This window comes from Macrobrachium nipponense, chromosome 19, assembly GCF_015104395.2.
Source record: "Macrobrachium nipponense isolate FS-2020 chromosome 19, ASM1510439v2, whole genome shotgun sequence".
NCBI lineage: Eukaryota > Metazoa > Arthropoda > Malacostraca > Decapoda > Palaemonidae > Macrobrachium > Macrobrachium nipponense.
Window position 1 is genome coordinate 45,679,390 of NC_061088.1, and position 27,149 is coordinate 45,706,538.

The 27,149-nt window shown below is 37.5% G+C and overlaps 1 protein-coding gene across 2 annotated transcripts in view; it reads left to right on the plus strand.

Annotated features, from left to right (window-relative positions):
- LOC135216810 (uncharacterized) overlaps window positions 1-27,149 on the plus strand; it is a 490,710-nt gene that overhangs the window by 207,389 nt on the left and 256,172 nt on the right. The gene's annotated exons all lie outside the window — the stretch shown is intronic.

Sequence of the window (27,149 nt, forward strand, 5' to 3'; positions counted from 1 at the left end):
CTAGATGCTATGTTTTGCTGGTTTGGGTATGTCGTGCTGCAGGTCGTCTTTGAAGACCTCTCAATAGTCTGGTAGAAGTTGTCATATTTCCGGTGGTGGGGCAGGTGCTGTTATTGGGTCTATTTGTTGTCTCTGCTTCTTTGGTGATGGTGTGGTGGCAGCTCACCTGCATGGCTGTTCACAAAATGATGATGGAGTGGTTCTCAGGGTTTGTTGTTTTGATGATATGCTGACTAGCAGGTTGTGTGCTGTTAGGAAGTCTGCTCCTAACAGTGCTATTGTCATGTCTGCCGTGATGAAGGTCCAACTGTAGTCTTTCATGCTGAATGACACATTCATATCCTGTCTCCTGTACATCTTGAGTGATGCTTCACTGGCAGTGGTACGTGTACGTTGTTGGATGGAATGGGGTTAAGTCGTTTGTTCGGACTGGTGAAGAAACATGTTGAGCCTCTTCGTTTGTACCTGGCAGAAAGACAGCAGTGGGCAGGTGTGGTTTCTTTTGTGAGGCAACCAGTCTGCTCACCGTTGATGTTAGTTTGTTTGGTTCATGTTTGCCACCCTCTTGCAAATTTTTTTAAACAAGCAACCTTTGTCACAGTTGCGGGCTTTCTTCCCGAATCTCCAGTGGAAGTAGTACATCCCCTTTGGTGGTTTATCTTTCCTTTGTCTGGTCTTCCCCTTGATGAATTGCTTGGGGAAGTTTCATTTGTTGATGTGGTGGCTGGTCCTTTTGGGTTGCTGTCAGATTCCATCTCAGTTAACTGGTGGGCCCATCATGGTGCTGCTGCTGCTGTTGGTGGCTGTGTGGGCTCTCCACAGTCTTGTGGGCTGTTTGCACTGCATCGACCAACTTCAGGAATTCTTCGATTGGTATGGTGGAGGCATTTGGTATGGCCGCCACTGTTTGATAGATAGTGTTATGAGCTGCTGCAGTTGTTTTTAGACATGTGATGGCTGCTCGTCTCCCATGGGTGGCCCCCACGTAGTTGAGGAATTTCTTCGTCCTTCAGCAATTTGTAGGTGATGGGTTTGAAGTTCTGTGAACCCTCCTGCGACTTGTTTGAAATCATCGACTGGTGATTTTCTTCAATCAGAAGATTGTTTCCACCCAAAGTCCCATGCTTCTGGGTTGTAGGCATGAATGCAAATAGGAGGCGATGGCGAGGGTCTCACTGGAGAGGCTGGCATAGTTGGTGTTCGCTGGGCCAGTCATATCTATCGTCACTAATGCAGTGAAGGCGTGAGTAAGCGTCAGCATCAGCATATACAAACTTACTGATTTATTCATACAACAAGGAGACAGGTCAATAGCTCCTGTGGGCAGAAATGTAGCACCTGACATCAGGCTAACAGAAACAGAAAATAAACACAGTCGTTTGTGTTTGTTAATGGATGGAAATATGCATATAAATTGATATACAATACAGGACTGAAGTTAAGGTCCATATGGCTGAGAAGCTGTCATTGCAATGTGTATAATTATGATGATATATATAATAGGACAATAATAATAAAGGAGATATATGTATAAAAAGTGTGACGTATGCAGTGTTTCTTGTGTCATGCGTTGCCACACTGAGTTGTTGTGAGATTAACTGGCCAGTGCGATGAAGGTATGTGGGGTCCATGTTGGGCCCTACAATATTATACATACACACACACATAAACACACACAAACATATATATATTATATATAATTATGGCCAACCAGACCGAGGTTTATCAATAACAGAACCAGTTTCCTTCAATTTCCTCATCCATGTGGCTATGTCATGGCCGTGTGGTGCTTATGTTAAGTACTGGGTTATAAACCCTCTTTGGATAGCATCAGTACATTTTAGTTCAGCCAACCAAAGTACAAAGTTTACTTTGTCGTATAGTGAAGCCATGGGCCAACAGCAGTTCTGAAAAATAAATTATTTTTTAAGTTTCATAAATTGTGAGAAATATTTGACAAACTAAACGATAAATAATCTTATGAAGTACAGTAAATATATATCTATATAAGTAAACCGGAAAATGTCTGTATGAATGCTATACAAATCCACATTTATTGACCAATTTTGGTGAGATTTTAAATATAAGTCAATATTAAACTGGTGAAGGTCATGGTGAAAACAGAATTAAAATATTAGTGACTAATCCAGTTTCTGAGGTCACTGGCAGTGGCAGATCTAGAAATCTTTTATTGGTTGGGGCACATAGGATTAACATTCATTCTCTAAATTATATATATATATATATATATATATATATATATATATATATATATATATATATATGCAAGGTTGTAGTCCACTGGACCTTATCGAGAGCTGTATAAACAGCTCTTGATAAGGTCCAGTGGAGGCCGAAACTGTTGAGCTAAAATGAATTTCATCTTTTCTTTTCCCCTGTGGACTACAACCTCATATATCTATCTTCATGAAAAAGGAAGATGAAAACCTCATGTATATATATTGATATATATAATTATATATATATATAGATATATATATATATATATATATATATATATATATCTATATATATATTATATCTATTATATATATATATATATATATATATATATATATATATATATATATATATATATATATATATATATAACATATACTATATATATATATATATACATAGATATATATATAAATGAGAGGAGAGAGAGAGAGAGAGAGAGAGAGAGAGACGAGAGAGAGAGAGAGAGAGAGGAGAGAGAGAGAGAGACTGGTAAAAGTGTTCTGTAACAACAGAATTCCACCTAATAAAAGGAGCCCATAAAAACACCAAAATATAGAGATAAAAGTACTATATTTCAGAGACTGCTGTCTCCCTCTTCAGGTAAATGAATGAGAAAAGTTTACAGAAAAGGTGGTATTTATACCAAGAGGTCCATCCACAGGCAAGCCAGTTTAGGTCACCCCCACTGATAATCTTCCTTTAATCTCTTAAGTGTGGTTGAATGAAAACCTAGTCGATCGTATCTGAAATTCATGCTCCTTTTGAGATGTTCATTACCTGCCTCTCTTTTATTAAGGCCGATTCCATCATTTGACTCTTGTACCGGCAGTTGCTGCTATAAATTACACGTGACAAATTCCAGTTTATTCTATGGTTATGTTCATTTATATGGTTGAAAATAGCCGAGTTCTGTTGTCCATACCTAACTGACCGTTTGTGCTGTATTAATCTCTGGGGAAGTGATTTACCTGTAAATCCGATGTAAGATTGGTCACAGTCCTGGCATGGGATCTCGTAAACCCCAGTGTCCTTGGGAGATGTCTTTTGTTGGACGTTAATCAGGGATTTGGCTAAGGTGTTTGGGTAAGTAAATGCAAAAGGGTTAGATTTTCCGAGGGTGTGGGTTACTCTCTTAATCGTGTCCAGGTGAGGAATTTTTATTTTATTGTTGGGTGTATCTCGGGTCTTGTCTTTAGGGGGTCGGTAGAAAATTACGTTTGCTTTGTGAATTGCTTTCTCAATTATATGGTCAGGATACTTTAAAGATGAAAGTTGCTTGCGAATTAGTTCAAATTCTGTTTCCAGGATTTCTGGGGAAAAAATTTACAGGTAAATCACTTCCCCAGAGATTAATACAGCACAAACGGTCAGTTAGGTATGGACAACAGAACTCGGCTATTTTCAACCATATAAATGAACATAACCATAGAATAAACTGGAATTTGTCACGTGTAATTTATAGGAGCAACTACTGGTACAAGAGTCAAATGATGGAATCGGCCTTAATAAAAGAGAGGCAGGTAATGAACATCTCAAAAGGAGCATGGATTTCAGATATGTTAACTGAAGGGGAATTTTTTAGTTGATAATAAGTTCGTCCTCTTGTGGGTTCGAAACCAGCGCCCAGCAGACAGGGGAGAAATCAGGACTTCAGTAATGTTATCGATTCGGCTAACAAGTGAGGTATAAGTTGATACTGACTCCAACCTTACAAATCACCGTCGAACTCAGGTATTTGTAATTAGAATTGGTATCCAACCCTCTTTGCCATGTTAACAAAGTTGAGCCGTTTGCCGCATGTAGCCATATTATGAATATTTATCACATCACCGTGATTGATACACATGCATCAAGCTACAAATGTCCTTTAATATCCAATTCACTCTGCCTCAGAGTTAATATATTTTCCGAAAGGGGAATTTTTTAGTTGATAATAATCTCTTTCTTCCTTTTGATCTTATGGACTTATGGTGCTGGGATTTCAGGTTCGGTCTTCTCTTGTGAAAACAATTTTAACATTGATATTTTACTGAGAAAATCCTGGTAAAAGTTTCCTCTTTTGCAAATTAAGACTCGACGGACTGAAATAATTGAAGTTCTGGCTCTGACTAGGGCAACAGAGAAGCCCAATAGAGTGAATAATCACAAATAGAAAACAGATGTTGGCAGAGGGCCAGATAAAATTCAAGGGAGGATCGTAAGGAAACTCAAAAGGTTAAAGGACACTTCAAGGCTGTACTGGAAACAATTGCTTGGAGCAATAAACAAACGTCTGGGGGACACGTGTTGACTTGCAGAACAAATATAAGGGCCTAGAGATTCACCTCGCAGCAGGTATACCTCAGGGTTACCTGCAACACAGACGTCTTATAAACATGTGTGCAATACATAAATTGTGCATTTTCAGAGCTTCCTCAGAACTTCCTCAGAAGGGGGTGATATGAACACAACCATATTCAAAGGAACCACTGCTCTTAAATCAAAGTATCTTATTGAATAAGGGAGCCCATCTGTGGTGGGACTGAAAAGGATAGCAATGAGCAATCGCACAAACACAGACACAGGAAAATAACAGGGGGAAGTAAAGTAAAAGTAATTCAGACTGCCACTAGAATCCTGCACTATTCTTATTGATTGATCATCGGATCCTGCTTCTCAAGGGCGCCAATGGAAGGGGTCCTTTGTCAAAAGTCAGTAGGTGATGGTCTAGGGCTGAACACAAAAGGGGTAAGGACCCAGCTGGGCCTAAGGAGAGTCTGACCCAAGTGCTGGAGACTGATCAAGGGAGTGGGGGCAAGTGAGAGCGAGTATCTTCCACTGCGGGCTTATATGACCCTGCTTGATTAGCGGCCATTTTCCCTAGGTGCAGGAAAGAGGACAGCAGAGAAAGCCGAGGGAGCGTAGTGTGAAGCAGAGACTCATAGAAAAGAGAGAAGCCCATGTGTTTTATACATTTACTGATACTGGAGTGAATGGCAAAAGGGGGATATTTTCTTAATAATATATATATATATATATATATTTATATATATATATATATATATATATATATATATATATATATATATATATATATATATATATATATATATATATATATATATATGAGGTGACGTCTTTCTTGCTGTTTTGTTTTACCTTCGTGAGGCCATTGTCTCTTGATTACCTTCCAACCTCTCGCAAAGGGGTGTCCACCTGAGGAATTATCTGATTCATCCTCTTTCATCAAATTTTCCTTAAATGGGTCATGAATAGTAGTATGGTGATTATAACAAATTTGCTAATAACACATGGGTCACGTTAAAAATTTTACAACTACAATCATGATACTCTCTCTTTGTCATCCAAAAAAGATTCATGTTGTAAAGTACTGAAAGTGTATTAGCATTTGTAATGAAAAATAATGACATTTTAAATATTAACCATACAATATTCTCATTGTGAAGTCGAAACCAAAATAAAATCCACAAACCAGCAGTTTTTTATTTTTATTTATTTTTTTTTTTACAAATCTTTAGCTTTTGAAACTTGTGAAACTTGTAATAAAAAACTGGATTTTACAGTAACCAATTGCTTTGTATGTTTCAAAGGTTTGGTGATAAATATATTCTGTATATATATATATATATATATATATATATATATATATATATATATATATATATATATATATATATATATATATATATATATAGCATATATATGATATATATATATATATATATATATATATATATATATATATATATATATATATATATATATCGAGCTACAATGTCCTTTAATATCTAATTCGCTCTACTCGGAATTAATATATTTTCATATATGCTTAAGCGAAGGGGAATTTTTTCTCGATAATAGACTTGCCTGGACTTGGGCGCGAACCCATGGAGCCTTTCAAATCCAGGAACGTTAGTGAAGCTTTTACCTACTACACCACCGCGGTGGTAGTAGTAGGTAAAAGCTTCACTGACGTTCCTGGATTTTAAAGGATCCTGGGTTCGCGCCCAGGTCCAGGCAAGTCTATTATCGAGAAAAAATTCCCCTTCGGTTAAGCATATATGAAAATATATTAATTCCGAGGTAGAGCGAATTAGATATTAAAGGACATTGTAGCTCGATATATGTATATGAATCACGGAAATGTGATATGATATATATTATATATATATAGTATATAATTATTATATATTAATATATAGAATATTAATATATATATTATATATATATTAATATATAATATATATTAATATACATATATAATATATTATATATATATAATATATATATATATCATGATGAGATCGACAGAGCGAGAGAGGAGAGAGAGAGTGATATATATATATTATATATATATATATATATACTATATATATATATATTATATATATATATAATATATATTATTATTATTATTATTACCAAATTTAAATCATACAAAGCAATTGGTTGTTATGAGTTTTATTTTGGTTTCGACTTCATAATGACAATATTGTAATGGTTGTTGTTTAAAATTTCAATATTTTTCATTACTAATGCTAATATACTTACATTACTTTAAAACAACGGGAATCTTTTTTGGATGACGAAGAGAGAGTACCATGATTGTGGTTGTAAAATTTTTAACGTGACCCATGTGTTGCAAGAAAATGTGCTATTATTATTAGTATTAGTATTCATGAAGCACTTAAGGAAAATGTGACGAAAGAGGAGGAATCATATTGTTCCTCAGGTGGACACCCTTGTACGAGAGATTGGAAGAGAATCAAGAGACAATGGCCTCATGAAGAGAAAACAAAACAGCAAGAAAGACGTCACCTTTGGCAAGGTTGCCATCGGAGGGTGGAAGTCGTCTCTTGTAAGGATCAGGTTTCAAGATTTACCCAAGAATCCTTTTCCATTGTTTTTGTTTTGTTCCATGATGAAGTTTTCAGGGTCTGCACCTTCAGATGTGCACTATTGTTCTTCCTTTAATAAAATGTTTACTCATTTTATTTGGTTCAGGGAAGGAGTTGTAGACCATTTCTTAGAATCTCACGTATCAAAGACGGTAGCAGCAAGCCAATGGGAAAGTTTTATGAACGCAAACAATACAGCATTTACAAATTATTTCATTAAAAGCCAAACAAAAAACTACGTTGAATTGTCATCATTGATGATAACAAGGACTACGGTTATGTCATGGGTTCAACAATCAAACAACAAAATTCAGCAGTAGCTCGCCTCGTGTGTGTGATTGTAAGTCGGCCCCGTCACCTACTTGAGTAACAGGTAAATCTGAACTTTTGGTCCATTCCCACCCTGGCATGACGACGCATAACCAGACGTAAATGGAGGTTTGTACGCTGATGTGTAAGCACACCATTTCCACTGTCTGATGGCTATGGCTTTACAATACATAATGGAACGACTTGGGACAACCGAAAAAGTAAGAAAATAGGAAAATAAAAAGAAAAATGGAAAGGAGTCAGAGATAAGTGAAACATTATGGTAAATGTAGGTAAACTTAAAACCACAACGGTTTATCGGAAGAGGAAACACTGGTAATTATAGGTATTCGAAATCTCTGTTATGATGGCATGCAATTTGCTTAGTGAACAGTAGAATCGTTCAAAAACGAAACAACAGACACGAAGTCTGTGTTGACTTAAATGTTACATGATCAAATAAAGGAGAGTCAAATAAAAAGAGAAGTTGAAATACGATCTTTATTCCTCTCTCTTGTCATTCAGCTCAGACCATTAAGACTTCGCCTAGATTTGGCAGGAGAAATTCGAGTATGTGGATCCGTCATAACAATGAGAGAGAGTAACTGTTGTCGTCAAGACATGAACGAATTTGTTGCACATGACGGTACGCAAGATTGTTTATAGAAATTTTGTATTTTGGAAGTAGAGGTAAGAAGGCTTCAGGGTTACCAAAGGCGGCTTCTCAGTTTTTGGGGATAAAGTTAGTTTTACTCTTGACTTTGTGTCACTAGCGGATCCAGAAGGTGAATGGTTGGGGGGGGGGGGTGGGGGGGGGGGGGGGGGGGGGGGGGGGGGGGGGGGGGGGATGTGGGCACTTGGCCCCCCATGAAAACTAATGAGAAAATAATAATGTTGAAGATTTAGATAATAACATAAGTGAGAGTTATAAAAGTGGAAAAAATTCTATTACAGAATTAATAAAAGAGTAAAAAATATAGTAATCTTAATAATAATAATAATGAAGTACGTACTTCCTGATAGAACAGGTGATTGCTGTCCATTTCATAATTTCTGCACACACACACACACACACACACACACACACACACACACACACATATATATATATATATATATATATATATATATATATATCAGGTCAGCAAATACACATATAAAACCTCCAGGGGATGTCCATGTTACGAGATGTAATAATAACAATTTATTCTAAGAAACGTTTCGCACATTAAATTCTCTGTGCATCATCAGTCTGAAAGAACATAAAGACACATTTATAAGTAAAATACAATAAAAGTGCAAAAAACAGGAATTCACATGTACTAAAAATAGTCTCAAATTTATATACAAGAACACAGTAAAATACAGGTTAAAAGAGACTGCTTAAGACACCAACCGTTCATTGTGAGGAGAGAAGATGGAATGAACTAAGACACGTTAAAATATACGACTTCAACTATGCCAGGTACAGAGTTGCTGAGGACGTATTACTGTTGAGGGAGGGAACAAGCCTCTTGTTATATAAAGACTCAAGGGTAGTTAAATGGTCAGGCTGTTTGACATGGTCTATTATGGAAAACTGTTCTTTTTGTACTTCTATTTTGCAATGAGAGGCATGATTCCTGATGTTGGAAAATTCAGGTTGTTTTATTCTCTGACCAGTACGAAAGCTGAAGCCCAAGTGAGAGCAATATCTGACCCTTAACAGCCTTCGAGTTGATCCGACGTAAGAGCCCGGACATCCAGGGCATGTAAATTTATATATAACGTTGGATCGCATAAAAGGCTGAAGGCGATCTTTATAGTTAAAAAAGGAACCAATTGTGCAGGGATTGCTAGATATGAGCTTAACTTTAAGGCATGGTATCTCATGTTCAATAATTCGTTTGATCTCAAAAGAAAATTGTTTTTCATCAAAATTGAGCAATAAAGGAAAGCAAATATCATCATACTCAAATAGCTAGCAATAATACCATTATATTTTGAGACTTTAAGTGAAATTCTTAGTAATACTTCATATATCTCAGGTTCTAATTATCAATTAAAGAAGCATTTTGACCCTTAATATCATTATTTTAATGATTCCTCTAATCTAGAAGGAAGGTGGAAGTCTTAAAAAATATCACATGTCCATATTAGGTATTAGCAGGATCACCGGAAAGGTCTAGAACAAGAAAAATTGGGGGAAAAGGAAAAAAACCCGAAAAAACGAAAAAAAGCACAAAAAACGTGTTTTTTCCTGAAAAAAAAAAACCACGAAATGAAAAGAAAACGGTTTCTTGTATTCACAGATGCTGCAGGGACTGTACATCTTGTGGGTTCCTTTGATCACTGTTTGATTATGGTTAATCTGGAAATTAATCAGTTTGTTCCTTATGTTAGCTTTTCATAAAAGCAGTGTTTATAGAAGCCTGACTATTACTGAGTGCTTAAATGATCACGTTGAGACTGTTATCGAGAAGAGAGTACCTTCTTAAATCCTCAAATTTCGTCTTAAAGATAAGCCATGGTATAAGGCTGCATGTAAGCTTGACTCCCATGAAATCAAGAAGCTTATCATTTATGCAGGAAATCAATCCCAATTCCTGGTTCACCAAGACACTGTCCCAAAAACCTTATGGGCCCTACACCTTCAATTAATCTATCTTTTGCTAATGAGCAACATTCTTGGTGACCTCTTATTTTCCATCTGCTATGTCAAGATCATCAGCAGAAGGATGCTGGAGCAGTCTTGTCCTTACTTTGTGATAACAGTTTGGTGGTCCATCATGACACGTGGCTTATTATGTCTTGGCAAGTGATGTTTGCCCCCTTTATTTTGGGTATTAGCAGTCTGGAAATGCCCCATTCTGTTACAATAAAAGCCCTCCAGAAAGTTACACTAATTTTAAACCACTACAACAGATTCCTACTGAACATCATGCACATCATGGTCCCCTTCCCTCTTGTCATGCCCACAATGGAAACACAGATCTGAAACTCTGGCCCTGCCCAGCAAGACACCTTCACAGCCACCCAGGGCGCCCTGACAATTACCACCACACTATCATTGATCAATTCATGGCCAAACTGACAACCAAGCATGGGGACCAGCACCATCACTACAGGAGCAATAATAGAACAAACAGTCAATGAGATGACCCAACCCCTTGGTTTGTTCTTGGCTACTTCAGTGGAAAAGTAAATCTGACTCATAGGACCTGCAACCACATGTATACAAACCAAAATACACCCGCTAAAAGATCCAGGTCTCTGCCATCGCCAAATTTGGGTGCACCATAAGCCATATACATGGCAAGAAAAGCTCGATGGCATAAGTACTATCTGGAATAGAAAACAACAGAGTGGGAACACGTCCCATTCAGCAACACAGGAGGAATTACCATTCTCTGTGACACCAGCATCATCCATGAACTCTTCCATTCCTTTGGAAGGACAACAGCCAACTTAGTAACATAAAATTCATTTCACACAGCGACAAGGAGTGTGAAGATGTGACCCAACTATGCCTAAAGTACCCTACAAGCAAAAATAATTTGCAATACAAAAATTGGCATAAGCAAATTTCCACAATTCAGACTTCTTTTCAATCACGTCTATGTTGACTTGGTAGATGTACTAGGAGCTATGCAATGGCTCCAGATACATCCTCACAGTTGCTGAATGATTCACACTATAACTAGAAGCAATACCAATGTCAGAAGCAACCTCACATGCCTGCACCAAGGTACTCCTCAGTAGCTGGGTCAGTTGCTTTGTCATATCTGAAGATAGAGCCACAACAGCCTTACCTCTGAGATATGGACTATCATGTACAACTTGATAGGATAAAAAATTCCACCACACCACCTCCTACAACCCCCACTGCCAGTTGCAGGGCACAAAGAACTTACTACTTGCTTAAAGCTTCTTTATCACCAGATGCAGCAGCAGGAACTGGAAGCCACAACTACCCTAACCTCCACACTGCCTCAGAGGAAGATATCAACATCTCTCTTGCTGAAATGGAATAAGGGAAACACTGCATTCCGGGCAAGTTCATATCTTTTGAAGCTGACATCCAACCCAAAGAAGAGCTCTCAAGACTCTGCAGCATCGTTTGAAAATACATATGAACTTGCAGGGACACAAAGTGGTGGTACTCACCGAAAAGCTTACACATGGTTCCCTTTGTGTTCCTGTGCAACAGCACCCAAATGCCTCCACAAATAGCCCTGTATAGGAGTCCTTACCTCGTCCTCGAAAGAAAGAAAAATGCATTTGAGCTCCTACTCCATGGACAAGAGGCCTGAGTCTCCATTTACTAGCTAAAGCCCTATTACCTTGAGGGCAACAAAGCCTGTCACTCTCTATCCAAGTCTGACGTCGAGTCTGATAGTGATGAAATATATATATATATATTTTAGAAAAGCAAGCTAATACCTTATCATCATCCAAAAAGTAAGGATATGGAACGGCGTATATTTTGTATCTTGTACATGCAAATGCAATTTAATATTCTCTTCTGTAACAACTTAATATCTTTATCAGTACCCTGGAAAGCACCGACTTTGTAAGGATGTAGATGATCACATACAATATCATAATGAAAGTAATTTTTGAAATGCATATTCAAATAGTTTATATCATTTATTAATCCATCTCTAATAACTCATTTTCGTGTAGAATTTATTTTGGAAAAAGAAACTCAAAAGGATACTGAGTATAACTTGTTTACTTGTAAATGCTTACAAGTAGACAAGTTATACTCGGTAACCTTGTGATTTCATTTTCCATCTTCAGAAGAAAAATGTTAGAAGTTTTAGTTCGGTTTATAATTTATTTTATTATTTTGAGACGGGAGCCCTGTGAAGCTTTAAAATACTTTGCAGCCGAATGCTGGTTTAGGTGCCAGCTTCACAACTAATCACAAAGCGCCATGCAGCCACGTGCTTTTACGCCACCAGGGTTACCTGGTCACTATTTTTCCGTCCGCATGCCCGGCCAAAGCAGGTACTTACCCTATGTTGTCTTTTGCGGGAATTATTGGTGGATTGAAATGTCAATATTGAGAATGCATTCTTATAAAGGACAGAAGAAGCTTGGATTTACTCCATGTTTATTGTCATCATTCTTGCCATGAGCCTTTGATTTGCAGTCAAATTCTATTACAAACCCGTTTGCAGATTCAGCTTTCCTTCTTCGCTTGCATGATTATAGTGTAGTTGTCGCATTCATATAGATCACTGTTTGTAATATGCTTTTATTTCCCATTCATTTGGTTTTTGAAAGATCGGATTCTGCTGCAACTCGTCATCAGCCTTATACATTTTTTTTTCATATACCCACCGAATGAGCAGTGCTCGATTCTTCTTACAGAAAGCGAAAGCAAAGAAAACAAATTTTAACCATTTCTACAGTCACGAGGAGAAATGATGTTGCTTTCAATCGTTCATGGCCACGCATTCTTCAGTATTTCAGTTACTGTCATAGTAATTTTGTTTTTCCTTAAAAAGGGCTTCAAAAGTATGGAAAAAATCTTTCCATTTTAGTGCTTGCCAAGTTAAAGACAATATCCCAACTGAGGGTAATCAGTACTGTTTCCTCGCGTTTACTCATATTGCAAACTGTTTAAGTATTCAGTAGGTTGTTTTTTTACTCTAGTTGCAATAAACCGCTAGATTTTCTATTTTGTTGATTATTCTCCTTTTCTTTTAACTTTCAGTTCTTTTTTCTGTTATTTCCTCTCGCGCACTGAAATGAATCATTAATGCGATGTCAAATTATGGTTTACATCAAAGTTTGTTTCTGATGATGGAGTTCTAAGAAGGAGAGAGAAATGAACTAACTCACTCTCTCTCTCTCTCTCTCTCTCTCTCTCTCTCTCTCTCTCTCTCTCTCTCTCTCTCAATGCGTCGATTATGTCCGTAACATATAACATTTTAAAATGTGTCAATATAAGAATAAATTGCATTTTTGGAAAAAATGCTGTGAATAAAGATTAAGGAGGGAAACTCTTGAGTCTTTCTACAATGCCATAAACAGCCGTGAGCTCTGTTTGGTGAAAAGCTCTCGACCCATGTTCGACAGTGTGTGTGTGTGTATGAGAGAGAGAGAGAGAGAAGATGAGAGGAGAGAGAAAGAGACGAGAGAGAGAGGAGAGAGAGAGAGAGAGAGAGAGAGAGAGAGAGAGAGATGGGGGGGGTGGGGCGTGTTGGGGGGCGGTGGGGAGAGGATGACATTGTCGGGGCTTCTTTCGTTCCGCCACGAGTTGACATATATGTTGTCGAAATGTTCAGTTTTGTTCGCGTGCATTACCAAGACGTTGTTTCGTTATCTAATTTGGTTGTTATCAGTACGTTATCGGGTACGATTATAGTTTTTTAATTTATTAGTCAGACTGTCCATCATCACCACAGATCCTTGTACGTGGTTGAAGGGTTTTCAGTCAAATATAGTAGAAAAGTAAACCCTTATTCATAGGTGCTTGAAAGGAGATAGTCTTTGTATGTCCATCTGTCTTTTCAGTTGCTAATGCAAATGCCTTTCACTGCCATGCTCATCAACGAATGTTCCGATGAACGAAAGGACCGAGTCAAAAAATGCAGGTGATGAAGTCATGGGCATACGTAGTTGTTTCTAAACCGTGGTGTGACGTCAGCAGAAGAATGTGCGAAGGGCCCAAGAACACACTCGCTATGCCAAGTTAGAAAGATTAGATAAGATTTAAAATAGAAAGCTTTCCGTTGTCAGCTAAGAGGAGCAACAAACAGGGAGAGTTCTCTCTCAGCTCCTGAAACCGCTGGCGTTCAATTCAGTCTGAAAAGGTCTTTTTTCGACTTCGTTATCGCATTATTGATTGGAAATGCGTTAAAATCCTCTATCTTTGGTTTGCATCATAAATACATTTTGATGCGGTTATTTTGTCTTTTTGGCTATTACGGGAATATTTATTGATAATTATAATTGTAGCAGTTTCATTAATTTGGGTACAACAAATATTGTTTTTATTATTGTATTATAACCACACTCACTGTGGAATGTTATTGTTATTGACCATGCACTTAGCTTTATTCAAGTTCAACGCCCGAAATGGAAAGACTCGGTATTACCGAATCATTCGATTCCGTACATTGATATTTCATGAATTCGCACATTCCCATGGCCGTCTAGAAATTGATGACACAATGGAACCATGATGGGGGAATGAAGGCCGCAAAAGGTTACCTACAGCAGTGTAGCCCCCTCCCCAATACATTCTGGTTCATCATAAACCAGTGAATTAATTGTGCTTGAGTTTCGTCGTCAGTGTAATTTAGTTTTGATAAATGGATCTGGGGAAAGATATTTCTGTCCGTCTGGTATTTTGATAATCGGCAATTTAGTAGCTATACGTAAATGATAAATTTATAATAATTCTGTTGAATACTGCCTGAAGAGGGACGCCATAAATATCCAAAAACTGAGTGTAGAGGTATCAAGATGTCTTTTGTGTTGAGTATTTTCATTAAAAGCTAGTTTATGCACACGGAAACACTCGTGTTCGTAAAAACATTTATTGAGTAAATGAAATAGAGCAGATTCTAATGTAGCTGTTAGAAGAACAATAGGGCACCGGGTATTCCAAGACACACAGTGCAAACAAAAGTTTGTTAGGTATTTCTCCACAGAAAATAAACTAACACAGCATTAGTAAGAATTAAAAAAATATTCGACCTTATTTACTTACATCAAATAATAACAAGTAAAGTTTAAGGATGTAGATATTTTTCAGCCAAAAAGACACTTATAGAAAATCGTGAAAAACACATTCAATGTGAAACTTAATAAACATTAGCAACACTCCTCAGACTGACTGTGTTTTGTCACACGAAATCAATCATAATATTCTTCTATAACTGCAAATTTTTCTGATGGCAACCCTTTCGTAAAAATATCTGCCAACATCTCATTGGTAAGACAGTATTGAATAACAACCTGATTAGTACAAATGACTTCACGAATATAATGATATTTGACATCAATATGTTTTGTTTTAGGATGATCTTTGGGATTATTTGTAATGCAGATAGCAGGTTGGTTATCTGAATTAATTACTCTTGGTGCAACATCAAAACTTGGATCAGTCAACAGCTATTTCAACCACACAGCTTCTTGAGCAGCAATAGCAAGAGCAACGTACTCAGTTTCGGCTGTTGATAAGACAACACATGATTGTTTACTGTTGGGTGCCTTCCCATGTTGGGTTGGTTGGGAATGAGAAAGCTGGACCAGCTCCTGTGAACCCACAAGATGCCTACTACCATATCGGGATTTATATCCTGTAGTAGGTCAGAGAATAAAAAAATGTTGGCAGTCCCAATGGGAGGATATTTTAACAAATCAGAAAATGAGCAGTATCGCAGCAACAGTGTCTCCTTGGTCATATCCCTATATACCAAGGAGACAGGAAACGAAGTTTTGCAGATTGAGGATTGGACAAACAAGACTCACTCATGGGTTCTTGATTTCATGAAAATCCTCCATTTTGCGATGACTGTACTGTGCCCTTGACTGTGAGACATATACCATTGAATGTCTCAGACTTGGGAATTTGAGACAGGTTCCTGTCTAGGGGACGTGACAGCGAAGGTAATTTTATTCTAGCTACAATTCTCGGAAAAGATTGTAATATAGAGCAGTTACATACCATCATATGGGAGGCGGGCCTCCTCAACAAAATTTATTATACATAGAATGTCTATGTAAGAATTTATATAGTTGAATGAATATATTCATATACATATATTTTTAGATTTTTATATGAAATTTATTTTAGATTTAATTTTTTTCTATTTAAATTTATTTCGGTGTCAATAACCAAGATGTTGTGACGTCAGTTTTAATAGACATAATCAGTCAATCAATCAATCAACCAAGACCATATGGACAGATTGAAATCTCACTACAGGAATAAAGGTTTCATCATAGTCAATACCCACATGTTGTGAGAAACCTTGAGCCTAATCTAGCTTTATATGTGTAGTGACCTGGACCAGCTTCAAAGATATACCAGAGGTGGTCGGCTACAGAGCTATTTATGATTCACAGTCATGAACAGCAGTTGGTTTCCCAGGCGCATATTCAGCCTCTCTCTTTCTGCGTTGGCCGGCTAGTATGGAACTCGAGTTGATTACTCACTTTCGTTCATGGTTGAAGTTTTAGCGTAAAACTCATCGAAGTATGAAATAGTTATATATGCTCTTAATTATTTACAAGTCGAGGTACATCTTAGAGATAGGAGCGCTTCTGAAGGATTCTTCAGTAGATGAGAGATAGTGGTAGAATGCAACAGAGTTCACAATTTGATCTTAGGAAGAAATGAGTCTACAAACTAACACACATACATGAATTTTGGGGTCATGAGAAAGAACAATAGCTCCCAGGTTTGATCTAGATTGTCATGGGAGTTCGGGCGGTCATGTCGAACCACGGAACTGATGAGGTGTTTGTTAATACGAAATATGGTGAATCTGTATTTGTACATATCGTGAGTGGACTAGATAATTTTGGGAGTTTTTTCCTCATTGACCTATTATACAGAGCATAGCGATATTTTTTTTTATAATGGAATGGAGTGCATTTCCATTTTATGTGTAATTCTATTACATATTGCTCGGCCACTACACAATAAAAATACATAAGAGGTCCACTCAGCAATGCTGTTGCAGATAATATTCTTAAACATAATGTGGTCATATGCTTAACCTAAGAAGAAAAGATACTGAGAGATAATACACGTGCTAAAATGTATACTAAAATGTGTACAAAGAATAATACTTGTGCTGCAGTAATAAAGAAGATACACATATATGCGATTTCAGGTGCGTACCGACGCCGCACAGGTAGAGTTTGTTTGAATTCACAGAAATTATTTGTAAGGCAATGGCATGGGGGATACCTATGAATTAGCACAAACTACATTACTTGCCAACCAACTACTAACACACTTTTCAACCATGCTCAAGTACAAAACAAGTCAAGAGACAATGTAATGTAAAGTGATTCATTTGACATAACCCTTATGTCCCAGGGTTTCAAAGCCCAAGGTTACCTGTCTTGGTTGTTACTGATGTTCCTTGATTGGTCCTTACCCGTTTTCTTGATCGAGCGCCAAACGAATACATTCGTGAGGATTATTATCACTAACATGCACTTAACCACGGATAGCAGTTAATGGGTGGCTTCTTCAAATGTGAAAACAGGATGGATGGGATCCATAGTATATCCAGATCATTGATAGTTTTAGCGACGGAGGGGTTTTAAAGGAGGGGAAGTGCTGCAATGTGGTGGTTCCCCAGGTATAGTTAGCGAAATATGTTTTCCCCAGGATGATGGTGTTTATTCCATGGACGGTGTAGTCAGTTGTTGTCCCCACACAGCCGTCAGCCATGATGAACAGATGAGATGCCGCAGCTGAACCGTCTGGGCAGATGACGTCGAACTTCTCTGATGAAAATCTTAGTCAGGTTCCATTGTTCAGCCTGAGAGCGAACTTAGACTTGTCATAGGTGTACAAATAATTCAAGCCGTGTTCTTGTGTATGGGACAAAGTTCCATTGAGTGCTAGGTCTAACTCTCATGAACTCTCGGAAATATTCCGGAATTCAAAGGGGTCGGCTGTGCAAACCTTCTTATCCATGGCTGTGTAACAATTAACGAACGATTCCAGGTCTTTGAGGATCGTAAAGGTTTCCTTGTTAAGGGAAATTAATACGTAGCCGGACAGACTGGAAATAACCGGTAATGAGCTATTCGACATGTATGTAGGAAAAGGAGAAATTTTATAGGATTCCCACGCGCTAGAAGGATCAAAAGGGATATCGATCATGATTTTACTTTCCTCTATGCTCACTGAGTTAATAGAATTCAAGCTTATGTGATTCGATCAACGGAGTGTAACCGACTCTAGCACGAGCGTTCTTTATAATCCTTGTCAAATCTTTAATGGGTAATAAGTGCGGTGACAGAACACCTTTAGTAGCAAGTGTGATAGCTTCAACGTAATATTTGGATTTTTCAATGAAATGAGAAACTTCATTGTATATATGATCCATCTTCGTATTATAGTATGATAATATCGCGAGCAAAGATTGAATGTCCTGAACGTGGTTTAAGTTACTTGAATGTTCGATTACTACTGTAATGATTTTGTTAGTTGATTTAATTTGTGTATTGAGTTCAGAAAGGATTAATTCTTGTTCATGCTGTAATCCTTCTATTTTCTTATTCTGATTGTTGATTTTAAGACGATTAGAGATACCCAAACCTAACCCTGCAACAGAGCCAAACAAACTAAGTGCGGCAAAGATGATCAGGTTACGTCTTTCATTAGTGTTATGTAGCACTGACCACATATAATGAGGTCACGAACTAAACAATCGGTGTCAGCTATCTTATTCTGTAATTCAAAGGACATTAACTCGGCAATACCCAAGGTGTAAGAGAGTGACTGTTCGTTGCTTGGAGGGAAGTGGGTTTTGTGCAATTGAGTTAAGGATTCAACGAGCTGAGTCAGTTCAGATTTCAAATCGATTTTGTCATTCTCTTGTAAGAAAATACCCTTCATGTCTATTTCTAATATGATGTTGCTGTATGTAACGAAAAGGTCTTAATTTCTCTCAATGATTGAGCCATGATTAAAGCGTAATAAGGAACCTTTAGGATTAATCTCACACAAGAAAAATACTTGAACAATCAGTACTATGTACAACAAGACAAGCTTCATATTGGAGCCTGCAGATAGCAAAAATATACGTAATTACTCATGTTTTAAAAATAACCAAAACATGAAATAAAATATGCTACAAAGAAAAAAAAAATTATAACACAGAAAGGAGATTTTTTCTTACAAACCCATAATGGGTTAAGCCCTTACGTGTACCCTGGTTACTGTGCGGATGTCAGTCGGTTTGGTTATGTTCTGAACGTTCAGCCTATTCGCTACCAAAATTTCAAGGATCACAAATGGTCCTTCGAATTTCAGAGTTAGTTTGTAGTTTAGTTCTTTCCATACGTAAACTTGTATATATATTAAATTGCCTACTGCATAGTGTTTGTATTGCGTTTTTATCGTGTGTATTCTTCATGATTATTTGAGCTTCTTCAAGATTCTTACGAAGTATATTGAACCTATTTACACTGGTACCCACGATATCCTTGAGAGGATCTGATAAATTGGTGATGGGTGTGAGGATATGAAAAGTTGTCCTAGCGGGCACGCCAAAGATTGCTTCGTGTGGCGACATTTTTATAGAGTGGTGATAACTGTGATTGAGGGTGCTTGATACAGCAGAGATGGCTATGTCCCAATTGGGATCCATACCTCCTAGAGTAACCTGTAGGATGTCTAACACCTTTCGATTCACACATTCTACAAACCATTGGATTCAAGGTGATAAATTATAGTACTGATTTTCTTTATACCTAAAAATACACACAAGGAATTAAGAAAGCGATTGTTAAATTCTCCGCCAGAGTCGGAGATGATTGTGTGCGGAATTCTGTGTCTACAAATATAACATTCATAGAACCTTCTTGCACATTCAATAGCTGTTTTGTTCTTTAAAGGTATTAATTCTGAGTATCTGCTTAAGGCGTCAATTAACACTAAGAGATGCCGGTTCCCTCTGTCAGACTCATGAAAACCTGTTAATAAATCTAAGTGTATCCGTTCAAAGGGTTTGTTTGGCACAGGGTAAGTTCCAAGACTGAAAGGTGTCTTAGTGTGGTCTTTGTGTTTGTGGCAAATGTTGCAATTGTTTATATGTCTCCTAATATCTGTAGTCACCGTAGACCAGTAGAATAGCGATTTGGCTTTTTGTGACATGATAGAAAGCACAGGATGACTGTGTAAGGGATTGGAATGCAACCAGTTTAGGACAGACGGTATGAGAGAGATTAGTACTACTACCTGGTGTACTTCAGGTTTTCCTAGCCACGGATCTACACAGAATATTATCGTTGATTATGAAATTTTGTTGCAAATATTTTGTCTTTTCTTTAGGACTTCTGTTCAAAGTGTTTATTATTTTACTTAACTGAGGTCTTTCTGTTGTTCAGTCTGTACCAGTTCTGCGCTCCACCCCATGTCTTCAACGTTCCCAATCGTTTGGGTCAATGGCTTCTCATGTTCAAACGCCATTTTAACAAATTGTATGGGAGTGGCAGTATCTTCTAATTCAGGTAATGGTTCTGAATACGTTGGTCCGGGGTTGCGGGATAACTCGTCAGTGATGATATTTGCTTTCCTAGGTAGATATCCTATTTTCGCTCCAAAGTCCTGAATGATCATATGCCATCTCGTTCTTTTAGGGCTGTGGTTAAAGCCTTTGAAGAAGTCGGTGAGAGGCTTATGGTTCAGTAAGGACCTTAACAGTATAGCTGTAAATTATGAACATGAAATGCACTAACGAATTAACAATAGCTAGCCCCTCCTTGTCTATTACTGCATATTTACTTTTAGAGGGTTTCAATTTACGTGAATAAAAAACTATTTGGAAAAGCTGGTTATCATATTGTTGAAGTAGTACCCCTCCTACGCCCTGATCTGAGGCATCAGTTGCAATAAAGAATTCCTTACTGAAATTGGGAAATTTTAAGATAGGGGAGGTGCTCAATTTCTCTTTTAATGAATCAAACGCCGATTGATGTCTTTCATCCTATATGAAGTCTGCACCTTTCTTAGTGAGGTCAGTTAAAGGAGCGGCAATTAGTGAGTAGTTATGCAGGAAACGGCAGTAAAACCCTGACATGCCCAAAAACTGTTGTACGGTCTTAACATTAGTGGGTACAGGGAAGTTGATGAGGGCTGAAACTACTTTAAGACCTTGACGGGATACTGTATAGCCAAAATAGAATAGTTCTTGTGTAAAGAACTCACATTGAGAAATTTTTACTCTTAAATTATGCTGTCATAATCTCTGAAGAACTAACTCCAGTTTACGCAAGTGCTCTTCTATGGTATTGGAAAAAATTATGAGATCGTCCATATAGGCGTGGAGAGTTACACCTAGCAGGTCACCAAACACTATATAATCATTCTCGTGAAGGTGATAGGGGTGCAGCGTAAACCAAAAAGCATACGTAAAAATTTATAATGTCCCCTTGTCATGCTAAAAGCGGTGTAAGGTTTCCTCATTTAGGTGACAGAAGTCTATACAAATTCACCAAGTCCGATCCTTTTTTGGCACAACAATTAAAGGAAAATTATAAGTGCTATTGAATTTTTTGATAACTCCTTCAGCTAACATTTTATCTACTTCATTGATTTCGTTATGAAATTCATAGGAAGGCGATATGAGGGTATGTAGATAGCCTTATTTTCATTCCTAACACTGGGTTAATTTCAGTAATGGTAAGAATTCGATACTTATATGCTTCAACGTCTATGATGTGTTGGTTCTCTTTGATGATTAAATTGGTATTCAGGTGGTTACAGACTTCAATATTGGTGGCGGGAGTCAACAATGTACAAAGCTTGTGTTACGGAAAGTCCATTAATTTTCAGAGAGCCCGGAAGGATTGAAATTTCTGACCATGGCAAAATTTTCCTAACGCGTATTGAGAGATACGATGGGGTATTAGGTTCGAGCGACTGCGTGTAGGTTGCCAGAGCAGGTTTCCGAGATTTGTGTTCGATGTCTTGAATGATATCTTTGCTCATGAGACAGGTGACTGGTTCTTCAATGTATGTTACTGTTTGAGTATCTGTCACCCTTTTGTCCAAAATGGATTTTAATGTTTGTGAACACCCATAGAATTTTCCCTTGATAAACATGCAATCTTTGCAGGAGTTAGAACAACGTTTTGAATGCATATGGATGGATATCCTACAATTACAACTGAATACATATTAATGTATTGGACTATGATAAAGGTATCTGTGAGCGTATGCTTTCCCACGCGATACTACGCTTAATTCATTATTTCCAATGCCCGATAAGCGGACTTCAGATTTCTCAATAGGGAATTTAGAAAACAGCAGGTGGTGAGTACGTAGGTCCATTATGTTACGTGGACTACCAGAGTCGAAAAATAACGTAAAGGGTTAATGTTCTAAAGTGACTGCATGTAAGGTAGGGCGTAGCTCATCTGAACGAATGATAGCATGAATTCTGTGAAAATCTACGGGATCTTGCCCTGACTTCTTGTGTATGGTCGTGTTGTTCGCAGGAAAATTCTGGGTTACACATTTGTCTTCAAGGTGAGGAAATTTATTATTTAGTTAAACAAAATTTTTAGTTAAAAAAATCATGATATGGACTACCCAACATTATTTTCTTTCTGATTATTTCTGCGCAGCATTACCATGACAGGTTTTTTTCTTATTATTGTTTGGGTGTTTCTTCTTATTATCACTACCGACGTTCTGTGTATTTTTAACATTACCCTGTGAACGGTTATGAGCATTACACTGAGCACATGGATGGTTTGTGCTATTATAAATGGAGCAAAAATGCGTACGGTAATCATTCAACAATTGCCCTGTCCTTTTACAATTGAAACAAGTTACCCCGACCGAATTATTACTAACTACATTTACTTGTTGTGGTTTATTTTTTGTTTTGAAAAGGCCTGGACAATAGATGGGTCTAAATCTGCGCATTTTGACAGATGTTTCCTAACTTGTTTGTATATGTCCAGTTCTGTACTGTCGGGAGTTAGTTTATCACTAAAACACCGAATTAAGGCTTCTGGCAACATTGCTGACATGAAGGTTAGGTAGATGAGCCTGACGAAATTCTTTGTGGTTATATTGGTACTGTTAACCCAATTTGACTGATTAAATTGATCCATGTATTCGTTCAGGTGGTCTGCAATTAATGCAGCCCTATCTACTAAGCTGAGATTAGTCATGGAAATAAGCTTACGTATATTCCTCAAAGCTAACACTTCATCCAGTGCTTCCTCACTACCGTAGATTGAACGTAATTTTACTTTGAATACTTCCCACGTGTTTGCCTCTTGAGAGGAAATCCCCCTAAGGTTTGACCTAGTATCACCCTTAGCAAAATCAGTGAGCTTTTAGCTTCCTGAAGCTGTAAGGATGAAATTGTTATACATTTTGCTTTTAAATGAGCGTCTACGGATGAGATCCATGATTCAACCCCTTGTGTCAAAAATCCATTAACTCGCCCTTGGAATGGTACTAAGGCAGACCTAGCGTTAACTAAAATCTCTACGGGATTGCTGGGCGGGCTAGAGGCAGACCCCACAACAGATGTGGTGGTAGCCATCTTTACTACAGATGTTTTACGAACGGTACGTCTGTTAGCAATCCTATCAAAATATCTGTATGAATATATGAATATACCCTACCACTGCGCAGACGCACATGCTAGACGAACGCCTAACCCAGGTAAATACACGCTGAAAGGCACTAACACAGAAATTATATATAAGTCACACGGCAAAAGATGAGAATAATATACGCTCATAAACACAGTAAAAATATTCAAGTGATATCCCTGAAAAAAAAAAGAAGTTAGTATAAATGACAGTTATATTCCTGCAAGAGAGTTTTTTTTTTTTTTTTTTTTTTTTTTTTTTTAGTAAATGTCGTTTTAACTAACTCAGGAACAATAATCTGATCTGAATGCCCTGAAATCGAACGAGTGAATGAATTGAATGACTACACAGCAAATGAATAAGGCCAGTTTACTTAGCTCGTTTATATGGCGTGTCTTCTGCTTTTGTATAAAGACGTCATAATCCGGTCATCTGTAGGTTATCCTTTATGTCCCAGAGGCAGATGTGTTTGGTTATTGCAGCGGCGCGTGTTGTTTCTCTCCGTCGTCCTGTTGATGATCTTCCAGGAAGCGTATGTATATGTGTAGTATAGGACTCGAGTTGATTACTCACTTTCGTTCATGATTGAAGGTTTAGCATAAAACTCATCGAAGTATGAAATAGTTATATATTCTCTTAACTATTTACAAGTAGAGGTACATCTTAGAGATAGGAGCTCTCCTGAAGGATTCTTCAGTAGATGAGAGATAGTGGTAGAATGCAACAGAGTTCACAATTTGATCTTAGGGAGAAATAAGAGTCTACAAACTTACACACACACATGACTTTTGGGGTCATGAGAAAGAACAATAGCTCCCAAGTTTGATCTAGATTGTCATGGGAGTTTGGGCGATCACGTCAACCCACGGAACTGATGAGGTGTTTATTTATAGGAAATATGGTGAATCGGTGTTTGCACACATCGTGAGTGGACTAGATAATTTTGGGAGCTTTTTTCCTCATTGACCTATTATACAGAACATAGCGATATTTTTTATAATGGAATGGGGTGCATTTCCACTGTATGTGTAATTCTATTACATATGAACACACATTGCCATGTGGTCCAATTGATTTGATAGGCTTCCTTTCCTTAGGAGGTTCAACCAACGACCACACATTTATTACTAGCAATTGAATTGAGCTCGTTTTGCATACCCTGTTTCCAATTCGAAGATTCTAGGCTGGTGAAAGCTTCTTTAACAGTAGGTGGTTCATTTTCTTCTACACAGGAGTATAACCATTCACCAAACCAATCAGGACCTTTTCTGTTTCTTGTGGACCAACGAATGTCAGACTTCAAGTTTGTAGTTTCTCCTACATCACCATCATATCCAACTTCAAATTGAACACATTTTTCTGCAGAACTCTTGGTCTCCTTCTCAGCTGATGAAAATTTACTTTCATCAAATTTTACTTCCCTGCTGTGCACAACCCACTTTAGATTTAAGTCATAAAGACGATAGCCTTTTGTTTTTGAACCATAACCGAGAAGGATGCACCTCTTTGACTTGGAATCAAATTTTTCTTGCTCATTCTTAGGAATATGAACATGAGAAACACGCCCAAAATTTCAAAGGTGTTTTACATTAGGCTTGTGACATTCAGGATCGTAAAAACCTTTATTGAGTAAATGAAATATAGAAGAACAGTAGGGCACCGAGCTGTTGACCGCCAAATTCCAAGACACAGGGCCGAATTTTTAAACCATCACCTTCGACGAAGAAGCTCTTTGCCACTAAAATGGTATTATTGTGCCGTTAAACACCTGTTCCTGGCGAAGAAAGGTGATCGAAGTGTGAAAATTATTGGAATCAAAGAGAAATTCTCAGTACTTCAATGCATATATTGTCATATTTATATTCTTGTAAAAGACTGCCTTTGTACTTAAAAGACCTCACGTTCCCAAGTTCCTGGCTGTCGGGTGTTTTTGAACTTCACAGCAGTAACAGAATCGCCTTTCACCTCCTCTTAGATTATATTATAATCAGCACAACGTATTTTAGTTTGGCAAAACAAGCATTGCAAAATAAATGGAGATGAAAAGAACCACAGATTCACAAACTTTTCGAAACTATTTCCAACCAATCAGCTTCAAGGAATGGTCGTGACGTAATTAGTAGGCGGGCTTAGCTATAAAGCCAGCTGGACTCTGCTGTAGTAATTGTATTAATGCACAAAACAATTGCGTAAGTGATAAAGTTTATATAAAGTGGGACAGAAGTAGAACAGCTGTCTGCTGATCCGAAGAGATGTTTGTGTATCACTTCCAGCATACAAACCTTCCCGCAGAGTTGCTCTTCGTGAAAGCCCCTCTTCATCGAACAGGGAAGGTGATAGTTGAAAAATACAGCCCTAAGAGAGTCCTAATTACCCTAAATTAGGATTTTTGCCCTTAAGTGGAAGCAGTGGTCTGTTTGTTTACCTCTTCCAGTATACCAACCGTACTGTACAACTCTAGAAGAACTTCATCGATGTTTTTATAATATCACCTCACGAAGACATTTCACGAGGAGCCTCTTCACTGAAGCGGAAGATGGTAGTTTAAAAATACTGGCCACAGTGTAAACAAAAGTTCGATGGCATTTCTCCACAGAAAAATAAATCTCATAACTTGTTCCAGATATCAAATAAACTAACAGCATTAGTAAGAATTAAAAAATATTCTACCTCATTTTCTTACATCAAATAATAACAAAGTAAAGTTTAAGGATGCAGATATTTTTCAGCAAAAAATACACTCATAGAAACTCGTGAAAAACACGTTCAAGGTGGACTTAGCAGTTTTGAAGTTCTCTAATTATTATTATTATATTATTATTACTCATTCTTACTCAACTATAAAAGGAATGACGAGATAAAAGCACCTTTGCTTGCTTCAGGCATCCTTTTACCAGCACAGTTTGTGTTCTTGTCTGTAGTTCATGGTCTGATGACATATTTCTTTGACCGATAATGTTTTCAGAAACATTGTTATCATTCATGATCGATATCGTACCTTTCGTTCCTGTATCTCTTATTATCTTACCTTTCGTTCCTGTATCTCTTATTATCTTCAGCGCAGATGAAAACAGCCTTAGGCAATGCCGCCAGCAATGGAGGCATTTTTATCGATTTTTATATGGCCTCTGGTAATGGGTAGTGAGTCATGGTCATCCAGAAGTTACTATAACTGGAAATGTGCCAGTTTCGGTCATTAATCTCCATTGTAATCGATGAGAAACACTCTCTCTCTCTCTCTCTCTCTCTCTCTCTCTCTCTCTCTCTCTCTCTCTCTCTTCCATGGACTAAATGTGATTCATTTCATTAGTTCATTTATGAAATAATAATAAGATGCATCTTGTAGCCGAGTTTATCTTGGGAACGGGATCTCGAGAACGAGAAGTCGCA